Below are 8,794 nucleotides of genomic sequence, written 5' to 3' on the forward strand. Positions count from 1 at the left end.
ATAAAGATTCCACAAATTCCTGCTTCAAAAGAGTTTATAGATTTTCTTTAACATAAGAGTGAATAATTCTTGATGGGACAGCCCGCAGAAGTGCATGTTTTGTTTTATAACCCAAAAGACTTGAATTGCAGCTCACAAATATGAGATTACATTCTATAATATCACACGTGCCACGAGTAAAGACTGACCTGCTTTAAGCAAGCAGTAACATCAATGGCATCCCCTCAGTTCAAATTGCTTTTAACTGGGATGTTTGGTTACGTCAAGGGGTGTCTGATCACCCTACACCTTCACGGGGTCTCACTCAGAGTGGCCACTTTGTGTACAGCTGGGGGATGTTTGGCCAGTAAAGTAAAACCAGGAAGCCTTTGAAATTTAACCAAAGCATTTTTTTTATTTTTTCAGCAAAAGGTTGGAAGTTCACTCTTATTTGGAGTCTCTGAAGCTTTCTTTTTCGGACGTGCGGAGCTGGGTCGGAAACATCAGAAGCCAGTTTGCGTCTTGCGTCCTTGCAGCTGAATAATGAAGAAAAAGTCAGCAAAAGTCTCTGTAGTTGGATTATTTGAATAGTTTGCTTTTATCATAAATGGTGCATCGGCGATCAAAGTTACTTTTAGTGGCCAGCGGTCATTAGTTTGTTTATTCAGACTGAGCCTGCCATGTATTTGCTGCCCCGTTCATTCCTGCATATTTTGACTAATTGGTGCCAATCTGCCATGACAGTTGGACACCGAGTGAAACAATTAAAAAAAAAAAACACGACTCTTGCACTTTCAAGGCAGGTYCTCTGTTTTAACAAGATGCTGGTTAATGGTTCTGCTTTTATGACGGTGCCCACATGTATAATTAAACTGCTGTTGTATTTGTTATAAAAAATCCCCAGGGGTGCAGGAAATGTTGCGGGAGCCAATTTCACTTTGAGCAGTGGAAAATTAAAACCGTCAAACCTCATACTGTTGTTTTGACATCATTCCAACGTTTATGGATTTTTGTGGGGTTGAGGTTTCGCTACTAAGTGCCTCACCTTGTGTTTGTTGGGGGAACAAAGGTTGCAATGTTTGCACAATGCTGATTGTCCCTTCTGGGAGGTCTCGCCTCTGGTGCTACTTGTTGAGAAAACATGTTGCATGTAAGCCTTTAATAGATGTCTGGTCTTTACCTACATTGTTTCAGAAACATACGGCTCATTTATGATTGCCTTTTTTCATTTATCTTGTAAAATTTTATTTTTATTGGAAGATTTCTGCCACATAAATATTTTTATTTTGACCACTTTTTGAAAGCGGTGGACACAGATGAGATTGATAACCTCTTGATCTATAACAGAAAGCAGGAAGCAATGCTAAATGCATCAACATAAAGGTGCACCAATAATCAATCTATCGGCCCCAAATTCTTTAATTTTGATCAGCCGAAGCCGACATTATCCACCGATCTTATGTACATCTGCAAAGGTCCTAAAATCAACCACTGACAGACCCACCCACCAAACCTCATCTGAACATGTTACCAACAACAAACGGAGCAGGCATGTAGTCCATTTGAGTTTGCAATTAAAGAAAAAGAGCAAAAGATCATAATTTGCAATTCATATAAGACAAAGTCAGATCAGTGTAAGTCAAAATTGGAATTGGCAGGTCAGACTTTTGAAAGATCAGTGATCGGCTAGAAAACTGCAATTGATGCACCCTACATCAGTCCAATAATTTTAAAGTTACTATACTTTTCCCATTCAAGAAGCCACTGAGCAACTTTTCTACTCTCAGCAATCACTGTGGCAGAAAAAAAAATTAAGCAGCTCTTTACAGTCTCATTTTGGGGACAGGCGAAACGGTATTAAGAATTAATCACCGACAAGGATTACTGAAGTTTAGGGTGGCAGCTTGTTAGCATAATGTAATGCACTCCAGACGCAGCTTAGATAAGCGTGATGTACGATTTACCTGCATGGCCCCGGTGATATCTATGGAGATGAGTCCGTGGTCTTGATGTCACCTCCTGAACACCAGTTCCCTGCCATGCCTGTGACTCTGTATCTATGCTAATACGCGGGATCAGTGGGGTAGAAAGCTCATCTGCCTTGTGCTTTTTGCTTTATCTTATCACTCTGCTCACCTCGCTCCTGTCTGCGCAGCATCGCCGCATATCTGACATGCTGTGCACGCTCAGCCTTTTGTTTCTCTTCCTTGGTTTCGCACCGTATTTCACAATCTCACCTTTCGTTTTTCGCTTATATTGCATCAACCTTTTGTGAAACTTTATTAAATCAGCAAAACTTGTATCATCTGCTGGGCGTGGGATTAAAACTGGAAAAACTTTGTGATGAATTAAGTTGGATTTGATTAAAAACAAATGAATATTATCAGTTTGAGCCGTCGAATGCGTCGGTTAAACCAAAAGAACATCCAACAAAGTTGTCTTGCATCTGGGTTTTTGGTCAAGAACGGGTCAGTTCAGACAGTAAATCCTGTCTGACTTAACTAACACCCCCCGCTTTCATCCCTCTTAGCCTCTTTGTCTCCATCGCACCCATCCTCTCTGGCATGATTATTTCTTATCATGTATTTATTTGTTTAATCCACCCCTCCCCCCACAACACTTGGCGGCCCTCTCTCTGTGCGCGAGCTGCCTGTCTGGCATCCCCCACCTCCCCCCTATGTTTCCAAAACCCACACCCATTTCCATCCCCATCCAGCTCCAGCTCCAGCCCAGCCACAATGGGCGGATGTTGCTTCCAGAGCCCGAGAGCTTCACGCGGGAGGGGGGCAGACCCCCACCTCGTCATTTCATCTTCACATCCCTCCCACTTGCATGTGGCCATGACTAGCCAGCCTCCATGCACACTATAAATAATGGATGCATTAGCATGCATGAATATCGTTTTAGAAGTGGGGGTGGGGGGTGGGGGAGCGCCTTAATTCATTATTAATCCCCTTCAAGGCAAAATGGGCTTTGGCTGCTGGGCCTCTGGTGAAGCTGATCTACACTGTGGTCCTCTTTTATTTATTTATTTTTTCACCAAAATTGACAACTGACTCCGCCCTCACAACTCTGTAAGGTCCTCCCCTTCTTCCTGCTCCTCCCAGTCTCTGCTGCATCACATCTGGAGGAGGGGCTGGAGGCAAATTCTGATCATTTTGATCCTGATTTTGAAATTTTGACCATTTAAGTGCAGACGTAGTGGCAGGTGAGCTGCGAAGATAGGAGTTCACAGGGCTGAAAGAGACTTGGAGGGTGGGCTGACACAACAAACCCCCATTAGAAAGCCTCAATATGTGGGTGGGCTGCAGGGATTTATGTTATTTTAAACCCGTAACACTATTGGGTGTTTAGGATGTTTGATCAAATAATGGGTTAGAGGTTGGAGAGCGCGTGTTTCAAGGAGATAAATGAATATCAGTGTATGTGGGCTCAATTGTATGCGCCATATCCATGTGTGTCTATTAGTGAGACGATGTGTATTTTCAGTGAGTCATGGCGCACACCCCTCTCCTCCACACACACACACCCCTCTTCCACCACTAGGCTGCACTGCCTGCTTCCTCCTGCCTGCCGCCGTCCTCGCCTCCATCCAGCCAATAGTGTACAGATGACAAAGCCACATGAGAGTGTCGTCCTATCAGAAATACTAGATGCCACACAGAGTTGTTGTGCACGGCCTCTGTGCGCGCTCACATACTGGATATCTGCCCTCTTTAGTCACACTGATACAATGTGAATAATCCTGTTCCTCCAAATCACCGTGGCGTGTAAACACAACAAATTCAGACAACAAAGTCAAACACATCTTCATTATTTTTATTCGTAACACGTTTTTTTTTAAATTATAGTAAGAAAAAAAGTGTTTGTGTGACTTTAACACGTTACAGTTTGTTTTTAATGATTTAAAAGGGTTTTGTTGTACAGCTGAAGTGTGGCAATAACTGTTTTTAGTGCACTTTATAAGATTTAAGGAACAGATGCTACAGCTAATCCAAATAATGGTCTTTTGTGACTGAAAGAAATCTCCAGCCAGAATATCCACCCTTGAAATTCTTTGAAATATAACACTCGGGGAGGTTGCTGGGTGTCTAAGTCCTCCCCGCGCTCCTGGTGTCTCAGTCGGGGCAGAAGCAGCAGGGGTTGTTTTGTTGACATACAGAGGACCAGAGTTTCTAGAAWGTTCCAGACCAAAGCGCTCGAATCCTCGGGCTGGTGGCTTGCTTTGCGGCGCTAAGGCACCACACTGTTCCTCTGAACTTTGATCAACCTCCTAAAGTCTTCTTCCTGGGCAGGAAATTGAAGAATTGTGAAGCACTGGCACGCTGATGGTCATCCATCTCCGGGGCCTACATAGGAGAGGATGAGGGGGTAAGAGGAGACGTTCTGTAGATCAGAGATGGACCGCTGGGCCTGGGTTCAAAGGTAAAGAGGAATAGACGAGGAAAGGAGATATCTCTCTTGGGCCCTTGCATTTTGCGTCAGTTTTTGCACTTGTGACTGATCACTCCCCTCCTGGCACCCAGAATAAAATATATCTCTGTTATGAGCCTGTTTAAAACAAATCTTGAATACATGTCAGAAGATAGCCTTAAAGCAGACTTGGCTTTAAATCTTAAATGGAAACTGAGGCCAAAATGAAGATCAAATAAAATCAGATGTTTTTGACCTGGTTTTTATTTGACTTGAACAAAGCTTTAAGAAATGAAAAAAAGTTTTTTTAATTGTCTTAAATTCAGTTTGTTCTTTATTATTATTGCCCACCAGCTGTGATGTATGCGCAGAGTGCAGTGATGTTGCATAATGTGGCCGTAAATGCGTATACAGCGCACCAGGAAATGAACCTCGCCAGCGCATCACATGGGGGGGTAGGAGGATGTGGATGTGACTGTTTATGGAAAAGTAAAGAACCTCTCCGGAATGAGCCAGATGAGATGATASCTGTCATTTTACAGAGGAAGCGCGCTCCTCGCCTGCACGTGGAATATTGCGCTCCGACGTGACCTTGTGAACTTGGCACGAGCTCTCCCTCGCCTCGCGTCTCCGAACACCCCTCCGCATCCCCGGGCTCGTTTGCACTGGCTCACCCAGGCAGGAAGTGACATCAGCGGGTCCAAAGTGAAATATGTCGCAGGACGAGCTGTCTAGGATGTCCAGGACCGGTGTCTTCTTCTTTTTCTTCTTTTCTTTTTCTTTTTTTATTTACATTTGGTTTTAGGAGGATGCCTCTCGCATCGGCTCCACAAAGTGATGCCCTCTGAGGGATGCAGGAGAATGTCACACAGGCGCGACAGACAGACGCACGCGAGGCAGAGTGAGTCGCCTGCTGCTTTGATGCCGTCACTCTCATCCATGCAAGTTCAGATATGGTGCCATAGTTTTGCCCCCCGTCTGAGCCGCGGTGACGCAGCGCGTGGCAGAGGCGAGAAGACTTGCTGCGTGGATTTAAGACATTAGTCGCTGTTGCTCTTAAAATGCGCAAATGCAACAGAAAAGAAAAAAAAATCATCTTTAGGCTTGCATGTGCAGGAGGAGTGAAGACTGACTACCGCGCGATGCCATCCGGTGCGTTTTTGCGCATTTTTGGTTCCATAAACGGGGAGGATGATCAAAACAAAAACAACTACAGAAAAGATGACAGTTTAAAAAGCGACACGAGCGAAGTTTAACAAGTTGCTCGTGTCTAAACATCTCCTTATCAGTCGGATGGCAGCTATTTTTATCCGCCCGGCGCGCGCTCGTGTGTGTGTGTGTGTGTGTGTGTGTGTGTGTGTGTGTGTGTGTGTGTGTGTGTGTGTNGTGTGTGTGTGTGTGTGTGTGTGTGTGTGTGTGTGTGTCATCCTCACCGGGGAAGCTCTGACAGACCCTGCTGAGTCCAGACAGAGCGCAGCAGTCACGTGGTGCCTGTCATTATCCAACCTGACGTCAGGTGCTGCCAGTGCTTACAAGACACGACACGGAGTGTTTTCCTACACATCTAAAATAAAGAAACCTAGAAACATATAAGAAAAACCAATCTATGAGGAAATATACTGTGCAAAAGTCTTTCCTTCATGGCTTTAGAGGAAATAGATGTTCCTGTAGTCGGTCATGTTTTTATTATATTTTTCTTTATTGACTGTTTAAGTTTGCATTCATTTTGTTAATCTAATTAATAATCATCTGTGCACATAAAGATGTATTGTTGAAGCTACACATTATAAAAAAACTGACCAAAGTAGCTTTTAAAACAGCTTGTCATGAAGATTTATCATTTATTCAATAAAAGCTATGGAAAAACAACAACGCGCAAAAAGAACAGTTTGAACCATTAGGTGAATTACAGACAACTAAAGAAAAAACTCGTCTTTGCTGTTTTATTTTTCCACTATTTCTTAAAAAACATGACTTTTAGGTGAACTTTATCTGCTGTAGATGTTTTTTTTTAGTCTTCAGTTTTCTTTTTTGCCCTCAAGCTGCCCACTTCCCTTACTTTTGCATGTTGTCATGTTTTAGATGAACTGGACAGAGAATAAAATCGTTCCAAAAAATAACAGAACATATGACTGCTTGCAGCAAAGACCAAGAAATAAGTGATGGTTTAAACCTTTTGCACTGCACTATATATAAAAAATAAATATAATGATCTCTTTGGTTTCTTTATATCCTTATTTTCTTTACAACATTCTTGCTGTTTTTGAAGACGAACAATGAATTTAACTTTACTGACAGTCGAATCACATCATTTCTTAGAAGATCCCTTAAAAGAACTGTAACTTCAATAAAATGATTCTTATCTTCAAATAAAACTCAAGCTGCATTTCTCAAACAGATGTGCTGATGGGCAGATGTTGAACAGGCTGCCTGAACATCTGCTGTCCGGCTTTTCACAAGATATACAGAACATATAATAAACTTTTAACAGCGGTTATTTATGATAATCCACAGCGTCAAACATGCAAAGTAAAAAAAAAAACTTGTCAAATTAATTTCTGCTGCCAGTTAGCAGATTGAAGTTGTGGATGTGGCCTTTACTGACTTGCATAGTTCTAAAAATGCAGCTCAGGTGTTAAAATAAGCACATTAGTTGAGTTTTCATAATGTTTGCTTTATAGAATACATCACAGTTGTTTGTTAATGACTCATCACACCTTTTGGCACCGTCATCCTTTATAAATCAAGGTGTAAACTATTATAATGGATCAGGAAAGCTAGGTTAAATGTCTTTATATAAAACAACTAAAAAAGAGTGGTAAATGAGTCCTCTGCATTATGATTTAAGCTCTACAGTAGAGCTGCAACTGTACGGCCACATCTGGCACGTGTGCGGAGCAGCCTGTGGGATTCCTGCTGAATATAACTCACGCTGCTGTTGCCTGCCTGTCTGCAGTGATAGCTTCATTATTCATGGTTGCGTGTAGACAGCGGTGCTTAATCTCCAGGTTAAAGGGAGCTCCCCGTGACTCTGGAGGTAAATGCCCCTGCACGGTCAGCCTGTTTGTCGAGGAGCGGAAATCCGCCAGGAGGAGGGGACGAGCGCTAAAGAAAGGAGCAGCAGCTAAACATACCCATCGCGCCGTGGCATTTGGAGGACAGTTTGAGGCCAGGGGTAATTAGCCCGACTTGGATGCGTGAGAGGAGACGTATATTCTAGGTGGTGAAAGGGGCCTTGGCAGGGGGGTCTTTTGGTGTTCGACAGGTGCAGCGTGAGAAGAGGGGCGAGTGGGAGCCATGGGCTGAGGCCAAATGACGGCGTCTCTCTGGGGGTCAGGGCCTCACGTTCGCCCCTTTTAGACTCTCCAAAGTTGTCTTCCTGTAACAATCTTAAATAAGGAGCAAATCAGACATACTGTATGTTTACATGCACCAAATTCTTTGATTGGATTGAGTAATCATGGGCACAAAATTAATTAATTAATCTGATCATGACGAGCGTTTACATGCACCAGGCTTTTATTCAGAACAAAAGTACTTCCCCTAAAAAAATCAGATTGTTCTACTTCCATGATGAACATAAACAAATATTAAAATAAACAAACAATGTTCCTACACTTTCGACTAACAAGGAGTTTGATTATTTTGAGCTCTAACAGAATTTTGCTTCCCTGACATTTTAGCATCTAGCAGGCGGAGCTACATCAGTTTTCAACAACCAGTGTGATCAGAATAAGTGTTTACATGCACGCTGTTTAGATCATCACTCGGCATAAACCACCTCTCTCATTTAGATTACAAACTGATTCAGATCCAAACGAATCAGATCAGAATATTCTGATTGGCTGTTTATTCTGATGACTTATATTTAAACATAAGTGAGTGCTGATATTTGTAATCATTTAGAATATTTTTCTTCCACATCATATTTAGCACTCAAAGCTTGACCATAAAGCTATAATATTTGCATTTCTTATAATAAAATAATCTTTTAAAACARAAAAGTTGGTGGGTGATAAGCATTGTTTCGAGGAAACCTACCGACGTGTCTGTATTGATGGTTTGTGGTGTTAGATGGGGGCAGGAAGCTCAGAAGAGAATATTTTGAGTTGAAGTAATCGTCTGCCTTTTTATTTTGATTTTTTGTTTTTGTCTGGCTTACACATAAAAACACTGGGAACACTTTTCAGGTAAACACCCATGTGTCCAATAGTGTTACACAGCACTCCTAGAGGAGCTTTGATCATTCGSCTTGCGAAAGGCAATGTTAAAAAATTAAAATAAAAGAAAACTCCTGCCTTGATAAGCTTTGACATGTTTTGATGCCAAGAGTCTGCTCTGCAGCTAAAGCTGAGGAGTAATCTGGAGCGTATCTGTACTGTAAAAAAAAAAAAAAAAAAAA

General features: G+C 42.3%; 1 long non-coding RNA gene across 1 annotated transcript; it reads right to left on the reverse strand.

Annotated features, from left to right (window-relative positions):
• Nucleotides 1–367: 367 nt before the first annotated feature.
• On the reverse strand, nt 368–6,298 carry LOC106515140 (uncharacterized). Its single transcript, XR_001309965.1, has 2 exons — nt 5,826–6,298; nt 368–515 (listed from the first exon to the last, which is right to left on the reverse strand). It is a non-coding gene; the product is annotated as an uncharacterized LOC106515140 (long non-coding RNA).
• Nucleotides 6,299–8,794: the final 2,496 nt, after the last annotated feature.

The sequence above is a fragment of the Austrofundulus limnaeus genome, unplaced genomic scaffold (genome assembly GCF_001266775.1).
Source record: "Austrofundulus limnaeus strain Quisiro unplaced genomic scaffold, Austrofundulus_limnaeus-1.0 Scaffold1, whole genome shotgun sequence".
Taxonomy (NCBI): domain Eukaryota; kingdom Metazoa; phylum Chordata; class Actinopteri; order Cyprinodontiformes; family Rivulidae; genus Austrofundulus; species Austrofundulus limnaeus.